Here is an 8,625-nt window from a genome sequence, read left to right as displayed (position 1 = left end):
GTTGGAATGCTACTGTCACAGCTGTGAGTAGCTCATCGGGAAGCAACAAGTTAAAATTTGATGATGTTCGTGATTTGGTTCTCAGTGAGGAGATCCGACGGAGAGAGTCGGGTGAATCATCAACCTCTTCAGTATTGCATACAGAGTCAAGAGGAAGGAGTTCAATCAAAGGAAGCGGACGCGGAAAATCAAAAGAAAGGCGATCCAAGTCCAGAAATCATCATAGTTCTAACAACTCAAAGACTATTGAGTGTTGGAATTGTGGGAAGACGGGATACTATAAAAACTAGTGCAGGAGTGCACCAAAGAGACATGAGGCGAAAGATGAGGCAAACGTTGCTTCAACCTCAAGAGGAGGTGATGCATTAATATGCTCTTTGGAGAACAAGGAAGAGTCGTGGGTGTTAGACTCTGGAGCATCCTTTCACGCAACTTCGCAGAAAGAACTCATCGAGAATTATGTCCCTGGAAACCTTGGTAAAGTTTACCTTGGTAATGAACAATCTTGCGAGATTGTAGGAAAAGGTGTAGTGAAGATCATGTTGAATGGGTCTGTTTGGGAGCTGAAGAATGTCAGACATATCCCCGACCTGACAAAGAACTTAATCTCAGTAGGCCAGTTGGCCAGTGACGGCTACACAACAATCTTCCACGGAGATCAGTAGAAAATTTCAAAGGGTGCAATGACGATAGCTCGCGGTAAAAAGAGTGGTACTCTTTACAAGACGGCAGGAGAATGTCATCTTATTTCGGTGGCAGCAAGTGGAAATCCCAACCTATGGCACCAGAGACTTGGCCATATGAGTGAGAAAGGGATGAAGGTAATGCACTCGAAGGGCAAACTTCCAGGTCTTCAGTCAGTAGAAATTGACATGTGTGAAGATTGTATATTTGGAAAGCAGAAGAGAGTTAGCTTTCAGACAAACGGAAGGAAGCCAAAGAAGGAGAGACTCGAGCTCGTTCACTCTGATGTTTGGGGTCCAACGACAGTCTCATCCATTGGTGGAAAACGATACTTTGTGACTTTTATTGACGACCACTCCAGAAAGGTATGAGTATACTTTCTGAAACATAAATCTGAAGTATTTGAAGCTTTCAAGATATGGAAAGCCATGGTGGAGAATGAGACAGGGTTGAAGATCAAAAAGCTCAGAACTGACAATGGTGGTGAATATGAAGACACCAGATTCAAGAAGTTTTGCTATGGGCATGGGATCAGAATAGAGAGGACCGTGCCAGGTACGCCTCAACACAATGGTATAGCTGAGCGCATGAACCGAACATTGACTGAAAGAGCCAGAAGCATGCGTGTGCAATCAGGTCTTCCAAAGCATTTCTGGGCAGAAACAGTCAACACAGCAGCTTACTTGATCAACCGAGGTCCATCAGTGCCATTGGAACATAGACTACCAGAAGAGGTATGGAGCGGAAAAGAGGTAAAACTCTCACATCTTAGAATTTTCGGTTGTACAGCATATGTACACATCAGCGATCAAGGCCGGAACAAGCTTGATCCCAAATCAAAGAAGTGTACTTTCATTGGTTACGGTGAAGATGAGTTTGGTTACCGTCTTTGGGATGACGAGAACAGAAAGATAATCCGCAGTAGAGATGTGATCTTCAATGAGAGGGTAATGTACAAGGACAAGCATGATACAGGTGCCATCAACTCATAACCAAGTGGGCCAGTTTATGCAGATGTGGACGATGTCCTTGAAAGACCCACATTTGATAGTCCTCAGCCAGAAGAATCAACTGAACCAGGCAATGTGCAGCAGTCTGACAGAGCAGAGCATTCTACTCCAGCTCCGGAGTTAAGGAGGTCTTCTCGAGTTCCTGTACCTAACAGGAAATACATGAGCTACATGTTGTTGACAGATGGAGGAGAACCTGAAGACTATGCAGAAGCATGTCAGACAGTAGATGCGAACAAGTGGGAGCTTGCCATGAAAGACGAGATGAAGTCTTTGATCTCAAATCAAACATGGGAACTAGAAGAGTTACCTATGGGAAAGAAGGCACTTCACAATAAATGGGTGTATCGAGTGAAGCAGGAGCATGATGGCTCTAAAAGATATAAAGCTCGACTTGTTGTAAAAGGATTCCAGCAAAAGGAAGGAGTCGATTACACCGAGATTTTCGCACCAGTTGTGAAGCTCAATACTATCAGGTCTGTGTTAAGTATTGTTGCCAATGAAGAGCTCTACTTGGAGCAGTTGGACGTGAAGACTGCATTTCTTCACGGAGACCTAGATGAGGAGATCTATATGCACCAAACCAGAAGGTTTCTCAGAGAAAAAGAATATGGTGTGCAGATTAAAGAAGAGCTTGTATGGCCTAAAGCAAGCTCCAAGGCAGTGGTATATGAAGTTTGAGAGCTTCATGCACAAGGAAGGTTTCAAGAAGTGCAATGCTGACCACTGTTGTTTCTTCAAGAGATATAACTCCAGTTATATCATTTTGCTACTTTATGTCGATGATATGTTAGTAGCAGGTCCAGATATGACCGAGATCAGAAATTTGAAGAAACAATTGTCAAAAGAATTTGACATGAAAGATTTAGGTTCAGCGAAGAAGATCCTTGGAATACAAATCACGAGAGATAAGCAAAAGGGAACCTTACAGTTATCTCAGACAGAGTACATCAACCGTGTTTTGCAGAGATTCAACATGGACAACGCCAAACCGGTTAGCACACCTTTGGCTAGTCATTTTCGTCTATCAAAGGATCAGTCCCCTAAGACAGAGGAAGATAAGGAATTAATGGCTAAGATTCCATATGCTTCAGCCATAGGAAGTTTGATGTACGCGATGGTCTGCACGAGGCCAGACATTGGCCATGCAGTGGGAGTTGTAAGCAGGTTTATGTCAAATCCAGGTAAAGCTCATTGGGAAGCTGTGAAATGGATTTTGAGATATCTACGAGGCACTAAGGAGAAGTGTTTGTGCTTTAGTAAAGGTAAGTTAAAAGTACAAGGGTACGTAGATGCAGACTTTGCAGGTGAAGTTGATCACCGAAGAAGCACGACTGGTTACATATTTACTGTTGGTACTAGTGCTGTTAGTTGGATGTCGCGGATACAAAAGATTGTTGCTCTATCCACTACAGAGGCTGAATATGTGGTAGTAACAGAAGCTAGCAAAGAATTGATATGGCTTCAGGGATTGTTAACAGAGTTGGGTTTCATCCAAGAGGATAATGTCTTGCACAGTGATAGTCAGAGTGCAATACATCTGGCAAAGAATTCAACATTTCACTCTCGAACGAAGCACATTGATCTCCGTTATCACTTCATCAGATCTCTGATTGAGGATGAGGTACTAACATTGAGGAAGATCTTAGGAAGCAAGAATCCAGCAGACATGTTGACAAAGGTGGTGACCATTGACAAACTGAAGTTGTGCTCAACTTCAGTTGGCCTGCTAGAATAATATGCAAGAGAGGCTGCTGCATGATCGAGGTGTGAAGACCGACTGAAGTCAGTCTTCAAGTGGGAGATTGTTAGATCCACATGCCTACATTTCTAGCCATACTATTCCACCCTCTATTTTTCAATGGTAGTCAACAAAAGAATAGTAACTTTGAATTTTGACCAAGAGAATAGTAACTTTGAAGTTTGACCAAGAGAATAGTAACTTTGAATTTGACCAAAAGAATAGTAACTTTGAATTTGACCACATGAATCCTATAAATACTCATTGAAGTTGTAGGAAAATTCAATTTTTCTCAAGACAATGAATGCATTTGCATTTGACAGAAAAATTGTAATTTGAGAGTTAGAGAAATTTTCTAGTGTGAGAAAAATTTCTGTGAGAGAAACTCTTGGGTGTAATTGGGTTGTGGGTGAGAGAAACTTTTGAGTGTTTGTAAACACAATGTATTTTTCTCTTTTCAGTAAAAGGTCTGCAGCAGCCCGGAGACGTAGGCATACTTGGCCGAACTCCGTTATCAATTGTGTGTGTGTTTTTATGCTTCCGCATATTATTGTTTTTACGAATCTGACTAAGAGGAAATTCGGCGTAGTTTTCTAACAAGATTTTACTCTTTCAGTGTCTTAATTATACATGTCTATAACAAAAAATTATGAGCACAACTGAAACAACTACAAAACTATATCAAAGTAAACTACATAAATATAAATGCGAGATATTGTGATATTCTTAGTACGAACTAATGAACGAATAATATTTTCAGAAGGCTTCACAGATTTACTACTTTCCCGTCTATCAAAACTTCAATTTTCCATATTTAATATTAAAAACTCAATCTTCTAATTTATATTAATGTACCCTTAATTTTTTTTTACATAAATCAGTTTGATAACTGATACTGCCTACATATATGCCTTGATTGTCCATTGACCTCTTTGTTGGAAGATATACTAACAACTGAAAAAGTGTATGCAATTTGGAGTATCAATTTTTTAAGACTTAAAATGTTATTTGCAAATATGTTTTCAAATTATTGTAAATATTAGATTGTAAATAGTAATTATTTCTATTAGTAATGAGGCCCATTAGTCAAAGTCCATTAGGTTTTCTATTCTCTCTTATTTAAAGCATGTATATGTAACATGTAAGGATGACTTTTTAATATATCAGTAAAATATTTTGTAACATGATATCAAGAGCTCTCGATTTTGGGGGATTCGCTTCCGCCTAAACCCTAGCCGCATTGTAGCGGAATTTTTTACTGCAGTTTGCAGTTTGTTGTTGTTTTTTTGGGTGTTTGGGTCACTGTTGTTTTGTGTTGTAGCACATCGTGCTTCTTGTTTTTGTTCACTCATCTTTGAAACCCTAACCCATCCTGTTTCTTGGTTTGTTTTCTCTCGATTGTCCTTTCAATGCTGAGATTATTAACGATCAACCACCTCTAGCAGTTACTGGTAAGAGTTTGTGTTCCCGATCTCTTACTGTTTGTGGTAATATTCCTAAGAATGCGTGGATTCTTGACTCTGGTGCTACTAATCATATGATATTTGATTCCACATTATTATGTTCTTATACCACACCTTCGAGTATTCCTTATATCATTGTTGCTGATGGCTCTCATGCTTGTGTTGTTGGCACTGGAAATATTGACTTGCAACCTCCATGCCCGTGATCTGAATTGTAAAGTAATTTTTTCTATGTCCCATTGTGTTTTTTAGGACCTTACCACGGGGCAGACGATTGGAATTGCTAAGGAAAAGGAAGGGTTATACTACTTCTCTGATGACCATCCAAAGGTGTTGCCCTCCTGTTTCCAGTCTCAGTCTTCCTCTTCAGCCTCACAAATTTGGCTTCAGCACAAGCGTCTCGGTCATCCTCCATTTTATATAATTAAGTCTATGTTTTCGTCGTTGTTCTTACACCATTATGTTGAGTCTTTTAAGTGTGATGTTTGTCAGTTGGCTAAACACAATCGTGTATCTTTTCCTTCCAGTTTTAATAAAAGTGATGAACCTTTTGATTTGATTCATTCTGATGTTTGGGGACCTGCCCCTACCTCTAATATTTTTGGTGCAAAATGGTTTGTCTCATTTATTGATGATTGTACTCGGGTAACTTGGATTTTCTTGATGAATACTAAATCCGAAGTACCACAAATATTTATCCAATTTTATAATATGGTACAAACGCAATTTGGGAAAGGCATAAAAAGAATTCGTTCTGACAATGGTAAAGAATATGTCAATCATATCTTTTCCAACTTCACTAGTAAACATGGCATTCTCCATGAATTCACATGTGTTGACACCCCACAACAAAACGGTGTCGCATAAAGAAAAAATCGTCATTTACTTGAAGTTGCTCGATCTCTCCTTTTTCAAATGTCTGTTCCTACCTCTTATTGGGGTGAGGCAATTCTTACTGCTGCCTATCTGATTAACCGGGTCCCATCTCGAGTGTTAGGTAATAAAAATCCTGCCCAATTTATGCTTTCACGTTTTCCATCTGTTCCTATCTTACACACTCTTGAGTCTCGCATTTTTGGTTGTGTTGCTTTTGTTCATGTTCACAAACAATATCGCAACAAATTGGATCCCCGTGCTGTCAGATGTATCTTTCTGGGTTATGCATCCAACAAAAGAGGGTACAAATGTTATCATCCTCCGAGTCGAAAATTCTTTGTCTCCAAAGATGTCACCTTTCATGAAAATGTGTCATATTTCACTCGTTCTCAGTCTCAGGGGGAGAACATAAGTGACTTAGAGTCAGAGTCTGAGTCTGAGTCCGAGTTTCTGATCCTTGGTCCTAGCCTCCCTAGAACACCTATCAGTGTTCCCTCTCTTGAACCCGAGTTGTCACCTAGTTTGAGTTTGAGTCCTAGTTCAACACCTGAATCTGAGCCAGTAAGTGTTCCTGGTCCTTCAAGGCCTTATGTTTTACAGGAATCAGCACCTCCAGCACCAACTCTAGTGTATCAGAGAAGAAGTAAACCTGACCTTCTCCAGAAACAAATTCAATCGCCTGAACCGGAGGTAAGTACTGAAAATGATTCCTCTAGTGATGATTGTGTCATTTCTGATACTTGTGACACTAATCCAGTTGATTTACCCATTGCTTTGAGGAAGGATAAAAGATCTTGTCCCTCCCTATATCGACACCCTATCTCTCAATATGTCTCCACTAAACATATTTCCACATAATATCAAAGTTTTATTGCAACTGTTGATTCTGTGAAAATCCCATCATCTGTTGAAGAAGCATTGCAAAATAGAAATTGGGCCCAAGCTATGGATGAGGAAATGAGAGCACTTGAAAAAAATGGTACTTGGGAGATTATTGAAAGGAAAAGACAAAAGTCCAGTTGGATGCAGATGGATCTATATTGTAAAGTACAAATCTGATGGTACACTTGATCGGTACAAAGCAAGACTAGTGGCAAAAGGTTATACTCAGACGTATGGTATTGATTATGAGGAGACATTTGCCCCAGTGGCAAAGATGAATACTGTTCGAACTTTACTATCTCTTGCTGCTTCATGTGGATGGGAATTGCAACAATTTGATGTTAAAAATGCGTTCTTGCATGGAGACTTAGAGGAAGAAGTGTATATGGAGATTCCACCAGGTGTTGGCATAACAAATGGAGCTAACAAGGTGTGTAAATTGAAGAAAGCCTTATATGGACTAAAGCAGTCCCCTCGGGCATGGTTTGGAAGATTCACAAAGGCAATGATGTGTTTGGGCTATAAGCAAAGTCAAGGAGACCACACTTTATTTTTTAAACATTCATAAGGAGGAAAACTGACTGTACTTCTTGTTTATGTTGATGATATTATTGTTACAGGAGATGATTTGATTGAGAGACATTTCCTCAAAGAGAAATTATCAACAGAGTTTGAGATGAAAGACCTTGGGCAACTCAAGTATTTCTTGGGAATTGAGGTAGCCTACTCAAAGCAAGGCATCTTTATTTCTCAAAGGAAGTATGTGCTTGATCTTTTGCAGGAAACTGGCAAACTTGGATGCAAACCTGCAAGTGTTCCCATTGAACAAAATCACAGGATAAGCTTTGAGGAGGAAAGTGACAAAGTTGACAAGGGTCAATATCAGAGATTAGTGGGAAAATTGATTTACTTGGCACACACTAGACCAGATTTGGCATATGCAGTCAGTGTGGTGAGCCAATTCATGCATGATCCGAGGGTGAGACATTTGCAGGCTGTAGACCGTGTTCTACAATATCTTAAAGCAACTCCAGGGAGAGGACTTTTGTTTAAAAGAGGTGGAAATCTAACTATGGAGACTTACACTAATGCGGATTATGCCGGATCAGTGAGTGACAGAAGATCTACGTCAGGCTATTGTACTTTTCTGTATGGTAACCTTGTAGCTTGGAAGAGTAAGAAGCAAAGTGTAGTTGCTCGATCAAGCGCCGAGGCAGAATTTAGAGCTATGGCACTAGGAATTTGTGAGCTATTGTGGATGAAACAAATTCTAGAAGACTTGAAGATACAATGTGAAGGTCCTATGAAATTGTTTTGTGACAATAAATCGGCTATTAGTATTGCTCATAATCCTGTTCAGCATGACAGGACTAAACACATTGAGATTGACCGACATTTTATCAAGGAGAAGTTGGATAATGGACTGATAACTACATCTTACGTTCTTTTCGGGCATCAACTGGCAGATGTGTTAACAAAAGGCTTACCAACAGAAAGATTCAGGCAACTTACTTGCAAGTTGGGAATGATAGATATCCATTCACCAGCTTGAGGGGGAGTGTTGTAAATATTAGATTGTAAATATTAATTATTTCTATTAGTAATGAGGCCCATTAGTCAAAGCCCATTAGGTCTTCTATTCTCTCTTATTTAAAACATGTAGATGTAACATGTAAGGATGACTTTTTAATATATCAGTAAAATATTTTGCAACACAAATGAATGTTAATTCATAGAAATAATGCTTTTGTTTGTCAAAGAATACCTGCTAAGATGGATGTTCATAGACAAAAACCAACTCAAAAATGAGAAATGACTCTCTCAATCATATAAAAATCATACATGCATGAATCAAATTGGGATGTATGAAATGCATGCTCAAAAAGCAACAAAAAGGAATAGCTTGAGTCATAGATAGAAATCCTTTAGGACATGACTCTACCACTAGGATATGAGGCTTGAATGGCAG

Source organism: Lathyrus oleraceus, chromosome 3, assembly GCF_024323335.1.
Source record: "Lathyrus oleraceus cultivar Zhongwan6 chromosome 3, CAAS_Psat_ZW6_1.0, whole genome shotgun sequence".
NCBI lineage: Eukaryota > Viridiplantae > Streptophyta > Magnoliopsida > Fabales > Fabaceae > Lathyrus > Lathyrus oleraceus.
This window is presented reverse-complemented; position numbering follows the sequence as displayed.